Consider the following 18,196-nt stretch of genomic DNA (forward strand, 5'->3'; position numbering starts at 1 on the left):
ATGGTTTGGTAACTGTACTGCTGTAGAACGTAAGTCCCTTCAGAGAGTGGTTAAAACTGCGAGTATCGTTATTGGAGTTAGTTTGCCCTGTATTCAGGATATATATGAAAAAAAGCTCCTCACTAAGGTGAGAAGTATTTTGGGAGATCTATCTCATCCTAATGTGGGGATGTTTTCTGTGTTGCCATCTAATAGGCGTTATTGTTCTATTCTCTGTCGGACCAACCGGTTAAGGGGTAGTTTTTTTCCAACAGCAGTAAATATGTTAAACCGGATAGAACCGAGATAAATTGATAATTTGAGAATGTCTTGGGTTCAGGAGTGCTCTTTTTGTTCTGTTCTTATGGTCTCTGTATATGCTTGCTTTTAGTTTCGTTGATTGTTCATGTATTTCTTTCTTGAACTATTGATGACAATAAAGTATTATTATTATTATTATTATTATTATTATTATTATTATAATGAGGCAACATGAGCGTAGAAAATTTCGAATCATCACATAATCCCTAGGCTCAATGTCATGACAATTACTGTTCGGTAGGTCAGGAATTACCAGCTTTAGATTTCTTTGTTGATTTCTTAGCTGCTGGGTCATCCTAACCAAATATTTCACAGTTATTTCGTTATTGCATTTCAAATCATCCTGGGGGTCTATCATTACATGGGGTTGTCGACCAAAAAGAACTTCAAAGGGTGATAAGTTAAGCGGTGACCTGGGAGTGGTTCTGATGCTGTACAACACTAGTGGCAAAGCTTCTGGCCACAACAATCCAGTTCCAGCCATCACTTATTCTTAATAGTGCTGTTCATTCTCTCCACCTTCGCACTCGCCTGTGGCCAGTACGGAGTATGCAGCTTGCTATTAATTCCCATCAGCTTGCACATGAGCTGAAAGACTTCACCTGTAAAATGGGTACCCCTATCACTTTCAATCATTCTAGGGATACCATATATGCACACAAATTCCTGCATGATTTTCTTTGCAGTGAACGTGGCAGTATTTGTGGCAGCAGGGAACAGTTCTACCCTGTTGGAAAACACATCAGTACATACTAACAAATATTTTAAATTCCTACAGGGTGGTAACTGTATGAAGTTGATTTGTATTACCTGAAAAGGTCCGTCTGTAGGAGGGATATGGGATGGCTCCATTGGTATTGCCTTACCAATATTCTTCCTCAAGCAAGCAAGACATGTCATTGCCTTCTTACCTGCATGAGAAGAGAATCCTGGTGCACTCCAGTAGGCTCTTACCAGCTTGCACATACCCTCCTTGCCCAGATGAGTCAGACCGTGTGCCGCCTCAGCTAGACTTGGAAGATATGATCTGGGGGCCACTGACTTACCTTGTCCATCTGTCCAAAGTCCTGAGGACTCCTGACCATATCCCTTCACCTTCCAGACCGTCTTTTCCTGTAGGGAACACAAATTTTGAATTTTTTATTTAATTATTTCATGTTATCAGTTGTGTGAAGTAAAAACATCTCTGGATGAGAGAAGAGAGGGAAAATGAAAAAGAAAATGTCAGGTTTGCCATTCAACAGGCTGTCACACCATCATGCATATCAGTGTCTGTACACAATCTCCCTTCACCAGTATTCCCATTATCCACCCTTTGTGCATGACATGGCACACTGCAGTAATACTGGTGTCATCCTGCTGGTGAGATATACTGGGTCTGGGCAGAACTCTGAGGGACTAAGTAGGCATGTGGTGTTTGAACTGTAATCGGGTCCATTTATTGGACCACCCTGTGGAACGAAAAAGATGAAGAGGCAATTGTGGAGAAACAGAATAGAAGTTGGTGACAGATAAGTTTGTAGAGGTAAAGATTTTATAAAATTTGACAACTGGATTGGGCACTACAGGGAAGTGATTCTCTACTTGGTCTACTCCCCTTAAAAAAATTCTATGTGTGTTGTATCTCTACTGGGACTATCCCAGCCATCAATCCAGTGTCCTGTCCATCCTAAGTTCATAGGGAACCCGGTATCTGTGAGATAATTTCCTCTACCTGTGATGGACATGAATCTAGAACAGTGAAATGTAACATTAGTCTTCGTGGGTGTCTAACATACTTTGTACTTCCTGAGCGGGAGCATATTATATGTATATCATATCTAACAAAGCTCATGTTAAGTTAATCAGGGGCCATTTCTGCTAGAAAAAGAAGCAAAAGTTTAGAGGTCCCATCTTAACCCCAGCAAGTTTTGTCAAAGGGTAATGTTGCATTTATTTTGTTCTTCCCATTAGCCGAATCTGTGTTTTCTATATGGCTTGTGATTCCTTAATATATGTCCCTTGGTCCTGTCTATGTGTTTAATAATGTGGCTCATGTTTTCTGTCTAGGGGGTCTATATTGACTATGTGTCCTACTACTCCTACAATCTCTGGCAAAATGTCCTTCCTTTTTACAATTGTAACATATTCTTGACCTTGGCTTACCATCAATGGTCTGGGTTTTAGGTAGATGGGACTTTGCTGTAAGAGCCTGTATATTTTCAGTCCTCAGCCTCTCCTCCTGTTGTTCCCTGCATATAGCGATATTCCTATGATGTTCCATTAGCTACTGTGACCCCTCTCCAATTTGGCAAGGAGGTTTGCACCCTTGCCCTCAATGCCTTATTGAGCCCGTCCATTAGCACAGAGACAGCCACCTCCCTGTAATTCTCATTGTTCCCTATATCCGATACCCCAGTGTATCTAGCCATTATTTGCAAAGCCCTATGGAAATATTCAGAAGTCATTTCACTGTCCTTCTGTCTTATGGAGAAAATTTTGCTCCACTTAATAGCAGTGGGGAAATACAATCCTAGTTGTATGTTAATTCGTTCCACGTTCTCCTGATTGTGTTCGTCAGTCATAGGACTATCCAACTCTAATTTACAATCCGTAATACATTTTTGGGTGTCAATATTAGGGGGTAGGTATGCTTTCAAAAGTGTCTGCCAATCTTTGTTTGCTTCCGGGGATCGGGGAATTCTGAAATGATTGACTGCAGCTCTGATCTGGTCCACGGGCAATACATTGCATTATTCCTGGTGAGGATTATTCCCTGACTATCGGTCTCCTCCTATTGGGAGTTACTATTTCCAAGACAGGATGTAATCCTACCATTCCATTCCTAATTTGCTCACTGTGAGATATTAATGTCTCTGTGTAATGAACAGTCTCACACTTACCGATGTCTGTGATCTCACCAGTCCTTTTAGTAGGGGACACTGTCACTGCTCTTACTGGTTGGGCCAGGCCCACCTGAGTTCCCTGTAAGGTGACTGCCTGAATGAGAGCTGAGATTAGGCTGGATCCTTCATCTTCCTGTGACCTACAGTATAACCTTGGAGAGATTTCAAAACAGGATACAACTTGCACGGGTTAGGGTTAACACATTGCTTCTGCATTCTACTATCATTTACAGATGTACCATTGATTGTAGCCATATCTTCCCTTCGACTTGTGTCGGTAATGGTGTGCTTATACTCACATTCCTGCCAGGTTTCGAACTTTCTGTGCGAGTTAGTTCCCTTTGCACCTCCCCCTCTTGTTGCCACAGATTTAAACAATTGTTATGTCTGATCCTTTGTTTTCTAGATTTGATCAGACATACATTCTGCAGTACCTCTGGTTCAAAGCTACCCACTCTTGGGAATGCGGCCCTATCTTCAGCAGTCATACGTACCCATTCATTGCAATAAACCTTGCTGACCCCCTGGGCCGCAATTCTCCAGCCTGAACCCTGCATACTGAACGTCTCTCACTTGAGCAACTGGCTCCCATAATTGTGGGTCTTGCCCTCTCAAACACCAAAATACTCAATGCAAGCAGACGGTGAAAGTTACTCGAGTGCCTTTCACTCGCTCTCACCCATGCTGGCCAGTACAACGATACACTGTCGATAGTGGATCCAATGTACCCAACTTAGGGATCCTATAAGACCTTAAAGCACCGTAATTTCTTTCTGTGGAGGTTCTGTTGGAATATTTTCCTGAGAGAGGCAGCGAAAAATTCCTTTTCGGTATCTTTCCACTGGAATTTTTGTAGGGTGAAAAACAGAAATTAGATAACTATTGTTCACCCTTTCCAATGGACTTCCACCAGGGAGATTTCCTGACATAATCAAAGAAAAACCCCTTTGTTTACACAATCACGTCTGCCTATGCTTTTCCACAGCGCATATGAAACAATGGTATCACGTCGTGCTGTGTAGAACACACGGACGTGCGGTTCAATCGCACAGCCTATAGATGCTAGTTATCTATATGCCCTACGATTGCAGGAGTAGAATTCACAAGCTGCGATCCTCAGCCGGAGCATAACAAAAACTATATGGGGTCACAATTCTCAATTCACAATTCCCTACCATGCTCCTGTGCAAGTCTCCTCACGACTTGCGTATTTCCACAATATGTTCACGTAATGTAGCGAACCTTACGCCACCGGGCCTCTACTAACCCAGTGTCACTTACGGGATCCCGAATTCCCGGGGTTCAGCTCCACTCACTCCGCTTTCACTCACTCAAATACACCTTGTTTTTCTTTTCTGTACAGAAAATTTCCACTCCCTTAGGTTGGTTACTTTAACCCAGAGGCACTTACAGTTTTAAACTAATTATTTAAGGTAACCTGCTTTTGAAATCGGATAGCTATGTGCTATTGTATTAAATGTATACTATCCCGCCTTTAATTAAACAACTATCGTGTGATTTGTACTTAGCGTCCATAATCCTATGCAACCTTGCGTAAACACGTGACCGTGCGTGTCTTTTACACCACGTGTGCGACTCTGCACTTTGTCCGTACCACGTGTACAATGTACGTCCGCAATTCAACAAACCACACAATCTCTATAAATGTGAGCAATAAAACTACTATCGCCCACTAAACACAACCCACACTTGTTCTGTGTAACCTGTAATGACTAGGCCAGAACTGCATTTTGTGTTTTACAATTACGCCCTTAATATATCAAATTTATCTATATAGCAAACAAATGTATCCGATTTCACACAGATCTAAAATAACCTAATAAACTATACTTGTGGCAACAATATGTGAGAGGGTATGCAAAGTATCGGTACGCCCTATGTACGCTTTTTAAATTACACTGAGATAATAAACGGCTTTTTTCCTGTGTCCGGGTTTCACACCAGCACCTCTTAAGACTGCAGCTACAGACGTGATCTAACAACACAGAATAATAGGGTTTAAGAACACCCAAGCAACCAGAAAAAGGTTTATCTTAAGATGCATCTCCACCCTTTGTTGATAGATCAAAGTCTGTTTTATGGGCTGCAGATCTGTGAGTATGTAGTGAACCGGAGGAGCCCCCTATTGTAAATGCTGATTAACATACAGGACAGAAAAAGCAATACCTTTTACACTGAAATTCGAGCAGCTGTGGCTGCTGAATGTAATCTTTAACCTACGTACTTTTTACACAGTTAGCGTACAAAGGTCCGTACCGTGTACGCACTTTGCGTACACACGCCGCGACGGACGTACAAAGTACACGCAGTGCATACACACACACCAACACACTGCGAGCACAGTGCAGCTACACATGTGTCTGAAATACACTTTAATGTTATGATTCCAGCACTCCTGGTCAGAGGAGATCTTATGACAAGGACCGGAGCACTGGAATGGAATGCTGGGGACGGGAGCAGGAAAGAATAATAGCCCCTGGCGCCCTTACTCTGTTGTCTCACCCGTGCTGTCAGAAATCCCTTGCGAGACTATGGTTTCTTGAGCCCTTGGCAGCCGTGTTTGAAGGGCGGATTATGTCTGCCCAACTCCGATGCCCCCCAGTCTTAATGAGAGACAAAGGGAAATCCGAGGCAGGATGATAACAAGAGGCCCTCTATCTAACAAACAGGCCAGGGGCTACGAGCTAACTAAAAAACCTAAAGTATGTGCGGAAAAACCGCCAGGGAAAAGGACAACCAAACTCCACTTGTCCAATACTCCTACCCGGCACCGCCGAATACCAGAGTGGACCTGTTGAAGCGGAACCCTCCGCAAAATGCTCCAAACACAAATTATAAAGGGTAAAGCGGCCGAGCCGCTACACACGGCAGAGCCGCGACTCACGAACACCACTGGATGTTAAACGGTGATCAGTCAGGACTCCAGGGACGAGATGATAACTCCTGAGTACAGGACTTCAGAGGACTGGAATGACCGGATACAGCAGGACTGGAAACAGACTCTCAGCAAACAAGACAGCATGCAAGAAGCTATTACCGGCGTCTGTGAGAAGCCCTGAGAGTGTATTTCATGAGGAGTCCTCCAATCAGCTGCTGACAGAGCTGATTAGAATCAATGCCGTGCAGCTGCCTTGCTGCACGGCCAGAGAACAGGTGCACTTATTAATTCCAAAAGGACCCAGCAACGGGGAACGCGGTCCGCCAGTGGCGTCCCCGTTGCTAGGGTCCGTGCGGCACAGCGCGCCCGGCGTCTAGCGTTGCTAGGGAGCCGGCGGCTGTACGCGCATGGCGTCCCTAGTTGCTAGGCGCCGGGCCGCGCAGATGAGCCTAACAGTACCCTCCCCTTGAGGAGGGGTCAAGGAACCCCTAAAGCCAGGTTTCCGAGGAAATTCCCGAAAAAATGCCCTCTTGAGCCTCGGGGCATGAAGATCCTTATCCAGGACCCAAGACCTTTCCTCCGGACCATAGCCTCTCCAGTGAACCAGAAAATAAAGCCGACCCCGGGACAATTTGGAATCGAGAACCTTCTCCACCAAGAACTCCTGTTGTCCCTGTACATCCACCGGAGATCTTCCGAGGAAATCTACTGGAAGAAACGTATAGTTTCAACAGGGAGCAATGAAACGTATTTCCAATCCTGAGAGATCTTGGTAAACGTAACCGGAAGGCAACTGGGTTGACTCTTTTAATAATAAGAAATGGCCCAATAAATTTGGGTCCCAATCTAGCCGAGGATTGTCGAAGCCTGATGTTACGAGTCGACAACCATACCCTATCTCCCACCTTAAAAGTGCAAGGACGTCGGAGCCTGTCAGAAATTTTTTTCTCTCGAAAGGCCGCTTTTCTGAGAGCAAGGTGCACTTTTTTCCAAATGGCTCTGAGATGGGAGGTTAAGGTTAGCGAGGAGACTGAGGAATGATGAAAAAAAGAATTAGCTCTGGGGTGAAAACCAAAAACTGAAAAGAATGGAGACACTTTAGTGGAGGAATGACAAGAATTATTGTAAGCAAACTCCGCCAACGGAAGAAACTCGGACCAATCATTCTGGAGTATGGCTGAATACAAACGCAAATACTGTTTCAATGATTGGTTAACTCGCTCGGTTTGCCCGTTGGATTGTGGGTGGTAACCGGATGTTAACGACAATTTCATCTTTAATGAAGCACAAAAACATTTCCAGAATTGTGCGATGAATTGTGGACCCCGATCAGAAACAATATCAGTAGGCAACCCATGAAGTCTGAAAACATGGCGGAGAAACAAAACTGCCAACCCTTGGGCAGATGGCAGTCGGGGAAGAGCAATGAAATGAGCCATCTTGCTAAAACGGTCCACTACCACCCATATGACTCGGAATCCGGCTGAAAGGGGAAGGTCAACCACAAAATCCATGGAAATATGAGACCATGGCCTGAGAGGGACATTTAAGGGCATAAGTTGCCCGATAGGCAAGGAACGGGGAACCTTATGCTGTGCACAGACCTGACATGAATAAACAAACTCCTTAACGTCTTTAGAAAGACCAGGCCACCATACTGAGCGAGAGACTAACTCCAAAGTCTTAGAGATTCCCGGATGCCCGGAAACTTTGTTATCATGGAATTCCGTTAAAACAGTAGCTCTCAAAAACTCAGGGACGTAAAGACGACCAGCAGGAGTATTTCCAGGAGCTTGGTGTTGAAGCTGTTTTAACTGGGTAAATAAATCTTGTGTGAGGCCTGCCCAGATGACAGAGGATGGAAGTATGGGAGTAACAGGACTGTTATTGTGAACCGGAAGAAAGCTGCGTGACAGGGCATCAGCCTTTGTATTCTTGGAACCAGGCCTGAAAGTGATTATAAATTTGAAACGAGTAAAAAATAAAGCCCAACGTGCCTGCCGGGCATTAAGCCGTTTAGCCGATTCGATGTATTGCAGGTTTTTATGGTCAGTCAATACTGAAATAGTATGTTTTGCTCCCTCCAGCCAATGCCTCCACTCCTCGAAAGCCCACTTTACCGCCAGTAACTCCCGATTACCAACGTCATAGTTGGATTCAGCGGAGGAGAATTTCCTGGACATAAAGGCACAAGGATGTAATTCCAGAGACTCCGGATCCTTTTGAGAAAGGACAGCCCCCACTCCAATCTCCGAGGCATCAACCTCCACAACAAAGGGCAATTCTGTATTGGGATGTCTGAGGACTGGAGCCGAGACAAAGGCTTGTTTCAAGGCCCGGAAGGACAACTCAGCTTCACGCGACCAGTTGGTAGGATCCGCTCCTTTCTTTGTCAGAGCTACAATGGGAGCAACCAGGTCAGAAAAAGAATGAATGAACCTCCTATAATAATTCGCAAACCCTAAAAAGCGCTGAATTGCTTTTAAATTGGTGGGTTGCGCCCAACTAAGGATGGCCTGGAGCTTCTTTGGTTCCATGGAAAATCCCCGAGGGGAAATAATGTACCCTAAAAAAGATACTTCCGTGATATGAAACTCACACTTCTCCAGCTTGGCATATAAATGATTCTCACGTAACTTTTGAAGAACCAGACGCACCTGGGTAACATGTTGTTCCATTGATTCAGAATAAATCAGGATGTCGTCTAAGTAAACGACCACGAATTTCCCTAGGAAGTCACGGAGCACATCGTTAATGAGGTCTTGAAAAACTGCTGGAGCATTAGACAAGCCGAACGGCATCACCAGGTACTCGTAGTGACCCGACTGAGTACTGAAGGCCGTCTTCCACTCATCTCCAGATTTAATTCGGATGAGGTTGTACGCTCCTCTAAGGTCAATTTTAGAAAAAATCACAGCCGAACGTAACTGATCAAAGAGTACAGAAATCAGCGGCAAAGGATAAGTGTTTTTAACTGAGATCTTATTCAGGGCTCTAAAGTCAATGCAAGGTCTAAGCGAGCCATCCTTTTTCTCCACAAAGAAGAAGCCTGCACTTAAAGGAGATTTTGATGGTCTAATAAATCCTTTCTCTAGGCTCTCCTTAACATAATCATTCATAGCCGCAGTTTGTGGCCCGGATAATGCATATAGTCTTCCCTTTGGCAAAGCGGCACCAGGAATTAGCTCAATAGCACAATCATAAGGCCGATGGGGAGGCAGAATGTCCGCATTGCCTTTGGAAAAGACATCAGCAAACTCCTGGTATTCCACAGGAATGAGTTCTGGAATGACAGCTGCTATTCTGACTGGAAACGTAATACATTCCTCAGCACAAAAAGTTCCCCACTGTGAAATCTCCCCTGACCGCCAATCAATGGTGGGATTATGAAAGGCCAGCCAAGGGTGACCCAGAACAACTGGAACTGCTGGGCAATGAGTAAGAAAGAACTCGATTTTTTCAGAATGTAGAGCTCCTACTGTAAGTAATACAGGGGGTGTACGGAGAGAAATAACCCCATTGGACAGTGTACTCCCATCTAAGCCATGCATGGTGACACACCTACCCAAAGGTAACTGAGGAATGCCTAAGGCCTTAGCCCAAGTTAAATCCATAAAGTTTCCTGCAGCTCCACTGTCAACAAAAGCCAACACCGAAGAACTGAGGCTGCCAAAGGAAACTTTAACTGGGACTAAAAGGGAGTTATTCGAGGAGATAAGCTGCAGACCTAGGTGAACCCCCTCACAATTCACCTGGTCAAAGCGTTTCCCGACTTGTTCGGACAATTACGAGCAAAATGTCCCTTACCCCCACAGTACAGACAAAGACCAGAATTTGGCCTTCTGGCTCTTTCTTCAGGAGACAGCCGGGAGAGACCCATCTGCATGGGCTCCTCTACGTCTTCAGGAATGGAATATACACACAGACTTGACCTTACAGGTGCTCCTTTTTCAGCCCTCCGCTCTCTGAGACGACGATCAATCTTAATAGAAAGCTCCATGAACTTATCGAGAGTCTCAGGAGCGGGGTACTGAAGGAGACTGTCTTTTATAGACTCTGATAAGCCGAGGCGAAACTGACTGCGCAGGGCTGGGTCATTCCAGCCACAGTCGTTCGACCAACGGCGAAACTCCGTACAATAAACCTCTGCAGGATTCCTACCCTGTCTGAGAGCGCGCAACTGACTTTCAGCGGACGCCTCTCTATCAGGGTCATCATACAAGAGCCCTAAAGACCCAAAAAAAGCGTCAACTGACAACAATGCCGGATCCTCTGCTTTTAAACCAAATGCCCAGGTCTGAGGATCCCCCTGGAGCAAAGAAATAATAATCCCGACCCGCTGAGATTCAGTACCCGAGGAAGTCGGTCTTAAACGAAAATAAAGTTTACAGGATTCTTTAAAATTAAAAAACGGTCAGGCAAATGCATCTTTGATTCAGGGACTACCTTCGGAGAAGCTCGCAAAAGATCTTCCTGCGACTTCACCCGAAGGGAAAGATCCTGAACCATCTGAGTAAGTTCTTGAATCTGGCTGACTAAGAGCTGACCAGGATTTGGCCCTAATCCTGTTGGATTCTCACAAAACTGAATGAGAATAAAATTAAACCCCGTTTAATTTTTAAGTTTTGGTTTGGCCGGTAATAATGTTATGATTCCAGCACTCCTGGTCAGAGGAGATCTTATGACAAGGACCGGAGCACTGGAATGGAATGCTGGGGACGGGAGCAGGAAAGAATAATAGCCCCTGGCGCCCTAACTCTGTTGTCTCACCCATGCTGTCAGAAATCCCTTGCGAGACTATGGTTTCTTGAGCCCTTGGCAGCCGCGTTTGAAGGGCGGATTATGTCTGCCCAACTCCGATGCCCCCCGGTCTTAATGAGAGACAAAGGGAAATCCGAGGCAGGATGATAACAAGAGGCCCTCTATCTAACAAACAGGCCAGGGGCTACGAGCTAACTAAAAAACCTAAAGTATGTGCGGAAAAACCGCCAGGGAAAAGGACAACCAAAATCCACTTGTCCAATACTCCTACCCGGCACCGCCGAATACCAGAGTGGACCTGTTGAAGCGGAACCCTCCGCAAAATGCTCCAAACACAAATTATAAAGGGTAAAGCGGCCGAGCCGCTACACACGGCAGAGCCGCGACTCACGAACACCACTGGATGTTAAACGGTGATCAGTCAGGACTCCAGGGACGAGATGATAACTCCTGAGTACAGGACTTCAGAGGACTGGAATGACCGGATACAGCAGGAATGGAAACAGACTCTCAGCAAACAAGACAGCATGCAAGAAGCTATTACCGGCGTCTGTGAGAAGCCCTGAGAGTGTATTTAATGAGGAGTCCACCAATCAGCTGCTGACAGAGCTGATTAGAATCAATGCCGTGCAGCTGCCTTGCTGCACGGCCAGAGAACAGGTGGACTTATTAATTCCAAAAGGACCCAGCAACGGGGAACGCGGTCCGCCAGTGGCGTCCCCGTTGCTAGGGTCCGTGCGGCTCAGCGCGCCCGGCGTCTAGCGTTGCTAGGGAGCCGGCGGCTGTACGCGCACGGCGTCCCTAGTTGCTAGGCGCCGGGCCGCGCAGACGAGCGGACCCCGGCGCCTAACACTTTAAACCTTAGCAGGAAGGAGTCATGACACCAATTGTATTTAAGATGTTGGGATCCGACCCACCAACATATAATGGCTGAAAGGGGGTTACAACAGATATACAATTACAATAAGAGAAAAGAGGCTACAATACAATGGTACATACGTTTGGTTTCGCCAGCGCCACATGGTCCGGTGCTCAGATCAATCAAGCAAGATGACCTTCAGAGAGAGAGAGAGACCGTCTAGGCAGCTTTGGCTTTTATACAGTTGGTAAAAACACAATACAATGGAAACTGTAACCTCTTCATCCATAGGTCAAAGGGCTGGTCATTTACAGTACAGGAGGGGTCATAGGTTGGTTTGAATAGGTGGGCGATGTCTGTTCCAGGTGTGCTTACAGTTGGTCTCCACTGGGTTCCCGCCGAATATCAGAGTACAGTAAATACAGTATAATAGTAATATTCTGTTCCTGCGCATAATTATGTGCAGGAGCGTGCTATCTTCTGCAAACTGCTACCGGAATATTGCCCTTAATACACCCTACAGCTGGATACCAAACACCACCTCATAACCTAATGCTGTCCCCTCATATCCTGTAAAGGTGAATCCCTTTGTTGTTGTACCATTTAAACAAGTATAAATTGCTGGTGTGGTGCATGTGGGCTATGTGTTCATTGTGCACTATGTGGATTATATATGTGATATGTCTTTGTGGCTTTTCCATGCGAGTACAAATGCTACCGTAACTACTCATACCACGCGCTAATACGCAGGACCGCGTGAGTGGTCATACGCAACTTGCGGATATGTGCACGCACGGCAGAACAAGTACGCGCACAGAGGCCATCTGTGTGGAGTTTGTACATGATGTGTGTACTGTAATATTTTCCGACTTCGACAGTTTCTTCGGCAGAACTGCAGAGGGTCTGTCCGGAGGAACGGAAGCGGACAGCGGGATTCGGGTTGGGTCGGGAGAGATGGGTCGATAGTTGGAGGGGGTGTTTGGATCAAGGGTAGGCTTTTTAAGAATAGGGAAGATGAGTGCATGCTTGAAGGCAGAGGGGACAGTGCCTGATGAGAGGGAGAGATTGAGAAGGTGGGCAAGATGGGAAAAGGCAGAAGAATGTAGTGGAGGAGGTGGTGTGGGGGGAGGAACGGATGAGGGCCATTACTTCCTCACCAGATACATGGAAGAAAGATGTCAGAGTTGGTGAGGGGGAAGGGGAGGGGTGGCAAGGGATGGGTGGTGGCTGGTTGCTGGTCTGGTGGAATGTGATGTCCTGACGTATGGAGTCAATCTTGGATGTAAAATAAGTGGCAAAGTCAAGAGCAGACAATGAGGAACGGAGAGGAGGTGGTAGTGGGCAGAGGAGGGAGTTGACAGTGGCAAAGAGGCGCTGGGGGTTGGAATACTGGGTAGAGATGAGAATTTTGAAGTATAATTGTTTAGAGAGGGAAAGGGCAGCACTGAAGGATGAGAGCATGAATTTGAAATGGGGGAAGTCTGCCATAGAGCGTGATTTCCTCCACTGTCGCTCGGCAGTACATGAGCATTTTTGAAGATATCTGGTGCATTTGGTGTGCCAGGGTTTAGGTGTTGATCTGCAAGGGTGAATAGTGGTTGGTGGAACAACAGAGTCAAGAGCAGAAGTAAGAGATGCACTGTATATGGATGTGGCTTGTTCAGGGCATGTGTGAGAGAGAATAGGAGAAAGAAGCGAGTTGAACATTGAGGATAGGGATGAGGTGTCAATAGCCTCAATGTTACGCTTAGTGACGGTAGCCTTAGGAGGGAGAGATGGGGAAGCAGAGATAGATAAGTTGAAAGAGATCAGGTGGTGGTCAGAGAGGGGAAAAGGGGAATTGGAGAAGACAGAAATATGGCAGTGGTGAGTGAAAACCAGATCCATTGAGCTCCCATTCACATGGGAGGGTGAGGTGGTCCACTGGGAGAGACCAAGTGAAGAGGTGAGGTTAAGGAGTTTAGAAGCAGGTGATTTTGTGGGGTTATCGATGGGGATGTTGAAATCACCTACTGTAGGATAATGGAGGGAATGTCAGAAGAGAGGAAGTGAGGTAGCCAGGAAGCAAAGTTGTCAAGGTATTTGGAGGAAATGCCAGGTGGACGGTAAATGACAGCAACTTGAAGATTAGTAGGTTGGTAGAGATGTATAGCGTGGACCTCAAATGTAGAGAATGTAAGGGATGGTTCTAGAGGTATAAGTGGGTATGTGTAGGTAAAGGGTAAAAGGATATATACGGTAGTACCACTGGACTTATGCAGCAGTACCCCTGGACTTATACGGCAGTACCACTGGACTTATACGGCAGTACCCCTGGACTTATACGGCAGTACCACTGGACTTATACGGCAGTACCAATGGACTTATACGGCAGTACCACTGGACTTATTTGGCAGTACCCCTGTACTTATACGGCAGTACCCCATGACTTATATGGCTGCACCACTGGACTGGACTTATACGGCAGTCCCCTGGACTTATATAGCAGCACCACTGGACTATGGCAGCACAGGACACCACCACTGGTCTTATGGCAGCACAGGACACCACCACTGGACTGATGCAGCATAACACAGCACCACTGGACTGGACATACAGTATACAGTAGCACCACTGGACTTATGGCAGCACAGGACACCACCACTGAACTTATGGCAGCACAGGACACCACCACTGTGACTGAACTGATGCAGCACAAGACACCACCACTGGACTGATGCAGCACAAGACAGCACTGGAATGACACAAAAGAGCAGGTCGCCACCCCACGCACCACACCACTTTCCCGCACAGACTCTGAGGAGACACGTCCTCTCGCTACACTCTCTAGGACTGGAGTAAAAATGGCTGCAACGCGCGGCTCCTTATATGGAATCCAAAACCCGCGAGAATCCGACAGTGGGATGATGACGTTTTCCCTCGTTCTGCTTTCCGAGTGTGGTGGGAAGTCCCGAACGGACTCGGATCCAGGCTCGGGACGTGATGTTCGGTAGGGTTCGGTTCTCAGGGAACCGAACCCGCTCGTCCCTAATATATATATATACACTGCTCAAAAAAATAAAGGGAACACTAAAATAACACATCCTAGATCTGAATGAATGAAATATTCTTATTAAATACTTTGTTCTTTACATAGTTGAATGTGCTGACAACAAAATCACACAAAAATGATCAATGGAAATCAAATTTATTAACCCATGGAGGTCTGGATTTGGAGTCACCCTCAAACTTAAAGTGGAAAAACACACTACAGGCTGATCCAACTTTGATGTAATGTCCTTAAAACAAGTCAAAATGAGGCTCAGTAGTGTCTGTGGCCTCCTCGTGCCTGTATGACCTCCCTACAATGCCTGGGCATGCTCCTGATAAGGTGGCAGATGGTCTCCTGAGGGATCTCCTCCCAGACCTGGACTAAAGCATCCGCCAACTCCTGGACAGTCTGTGGTGCAATGTGGCGTTGGTGGATGGAGCGAGACATGATGTCCCAGATGTGCTCAATTGGATTCAGGTCTGGGGAACGGGCGGGCCAGTCCATAGCATCAATGCCTTCGTCTTGCAGGAACTGCTGACACATTCCAGCCACATGAGGTCTAGCATTGTCTTGCATTAGGAGGAACCCAGGGCCAACCGCACCAGCATATGGTCTCACAAGGGGTCTGAGGATCTCATCTCGGTACCTAATGGCAGTCAGGCTACCTCTGGCAAGCACATGGAGGGCTGTGTGGCCCCCCAAAGAAATGCCACCCCACACCATTACTGACCCACTACCAAACCGGTCATGCTGGAGGATGTTGCAGACAGCAGAACTTTCTCCTTGGCGTCTCCAGACTCTGTCACGTCTGTCACATGTGCTCAGTGAGAACCTGCTTTCATCTGTGAAGAGCACAGGGCGCCAGTGGCGAATTTGCCAATCTTGGTGTTCTCTGGCAAAAATGCCAAACGTCCTGCACGGTGTTGGGCTGTAAGCACAACCCCCACCTGTGGACGTCGGGCCTTCATACCACCCTCATGGAGTCTGTTTCTGATCGTTTGAGTAGACACATGCACATTTGTGGCTTGCTGGAAGTTATTTTGCAGGGCTCTGGCAGTGTTCCTCCTGTTCCTCCTCGCACAAAGGCGGAGGTAGCGGTCCTGCTGCTGGGTTGTTGCCCTCCTACGGCCTCCTCCACATCTCCTGATGTACTGGCCTGTCTCCTGGTAGCGCCTCCATGCTCTGGACACTACGCTGACAGACACAGCAAACCTTCTTGCCACAGCTCGCATTGATGTGCCATCCTGGATGAGCTGCACTACCTGAGCCACTTGTGTGGGTTGTAGGGAGGTCATACAGGCACGTGGAGGCCACACACACTACTGAGCCTCATTTTGACTTGTTTTAAGGACATTACATCAAAGTTGGATCAGCCTGTAGTGTGTTTTTCAACTTTAATTTTGAGGGTGACTCCAAATCCAGACCTCCATGGGTAAATAAATTTGATTTCCATTGATCATTTTTGTGTGATTTTGTTGTCAGCACATTCAGCTATGTAAAGAACAAAGTATTTAATAAGAATATTTCATTTATTCAGATCTAGGATGTGTTATTTTAGTGTTCCCTTTATTTTTTTGAGCAGTGTATAGAGAGAGAGAGAGAGAGAGAGAGAGAGAGAGAGAGAGAGAGAGAGAGAGAGGGAGAGAGAGGGAGAATAAATATATATATATATAAAATTATTATTGTTATTATTATTTATTTATTTTTTTTATATCCGTAGTGAGCCTTTTAATAAACATATGGTGCTGACATGCTGCTGAAGAGTTGGGTTATCGGCTCAGAGATGCTGACTGCATTAACATGTAACCATTGTCTCTGAAAAGATTTTTGCTACATAAATTGAGTAAAAAATACTGATAACCACAACGATATTGGTCGACAATATTTGAGCCAAAATCATGATTAGATCCCCAAGCCTATGCTGCAGCTAAGCACATAATATAATAAGTTTTTTTTTAAGCTTATGATTGCACTGTCCTCGCCAGATATTGGGCCTAATTCAGACCTGATCGCAGCAGCAAATTTGTTAGCTAGAGGGCAAAACCATGTCCACTGCAGGTGGGGGGCAGATATAACATTTGCAGAGAGAGTTAGATTTGGGTGGGTTATATTGTTTCTGTGCAGGGTAAATACTGGCTGCTTTATTTTTACACTGCAATTTATATTTCAGTTTTGAACACACTCCACCCAAATCTAACTCTCTCTGCACATGTTATATCTGCCCCTCCTGCAGTGCACATGGTTTTGCTCATTAGCTAACAAATTTGCTGCTGCGATCAGGTCTGAATTAGGCCCATAGCATTCTAGTTGTGAGGTGCAGGTACTGATGCGATTTCGGTGATGTGTGCTCAAGATTTAAGCGGCAATTTTTTTAAATGCAGCAGAGCCGTAACTACTGTAGGTGTGTGCTGATGGTGCCTTGCCCACAGCGCAAATGCACTGAGGGCGCACCATCGGTCAGCACACCCGCACGGCCGATATCTCCAAGTCCAGACTTACTGCTGAAGGCGGTGCTGCCTGTGTTCCGCTGAAGGCGGCGCCGCCTGCGTCCCGCTGAAGCCGCCGCCGCCCACCCGCCTGTGTCCCGCTGAAGCCGCTGCCGCTCACCCACCTGTGTCACGCTGAAGCCGCCGCCTTCCCGCCTGTGTCCCGCTGAAGCCGCTGCCGCTATTGCTGTAAGGTCCCAGCAACGCTGCGGCTAAAGTGTGTGTCAGGCTGCTCTTCTAATTGGCCCTGCGGCAGCCCTGGGCTGAATGCCGGCTCGGCCCCCCTCCCCTGCAATTTGGGAGAGACGTCACGTGATGACGTCAGACGTCTCTCCCACACTGCCCTGTGCCCTGCCCCTATTGCTGCAGAGGAGCTGCAGAGCAGGTGGTTGAGGGAGGAGAAGAGATCCAGAGCCTCTGGAAGAGCCTGTGCTGTGAACCTCCTGGTTAGTAAATGACAGTGCCGTAACTACGTGTGTGCCAGGTGTGCCTGACACAAAGCGCATTCACACTTAGGGCGCAGCGGCCCCCATTCCCTAATGTCAGCGGCTTGTAATGAGTCAAGTTGGCTCATTACAAGCCGCCTGTGCCAGAGGAGGAGAGGAGCAGCGGAGAAGGAGGAGGAGGGAGGGGGACTCGGGAGCCGCAGCAGTGCTATGTAAGGGGGACTCGGCGCCGCTGCAGCAGTCCCTCTCCTGGAGCTGCCAGCACCGAGGAGCCTGACTGCCTGAGCCAGCGGAGAGATGGCAAGTATCATCTATTCTATTCTGTCTGTCTGTCTGTCTGTCTGTCTGTCTGTCTATCTATCTATCTATCTATATATCTATCTATCGGTCTGTCTACCTAATGTGTAAAAGGGGGACTCTGTCTGCTGTAATGTGTAAAAAAGGGGACGCTGTCTGCCGTAATGTGTACAAAAGGGGACGCTGACTGCCGTAATGTGTAAAAAGGGGACGCTGTCTGCCGTAATGTGTA

The sequence above is a fragment of the Pseudophryne corroboree genome, chromosome 4 (assembly GCF_028390025.1).
Source record: "Pseudophryne corroboree isolate aPseCor3 chromosome 4, aPseCor3.hap2, whole genome shotgun sequence".
NCBI lineage: Eukaryota > Metazoa > Chordata > Amphibia > Anura > Myobatrachidae > Pseudophryne > Pseudophryne corroboree.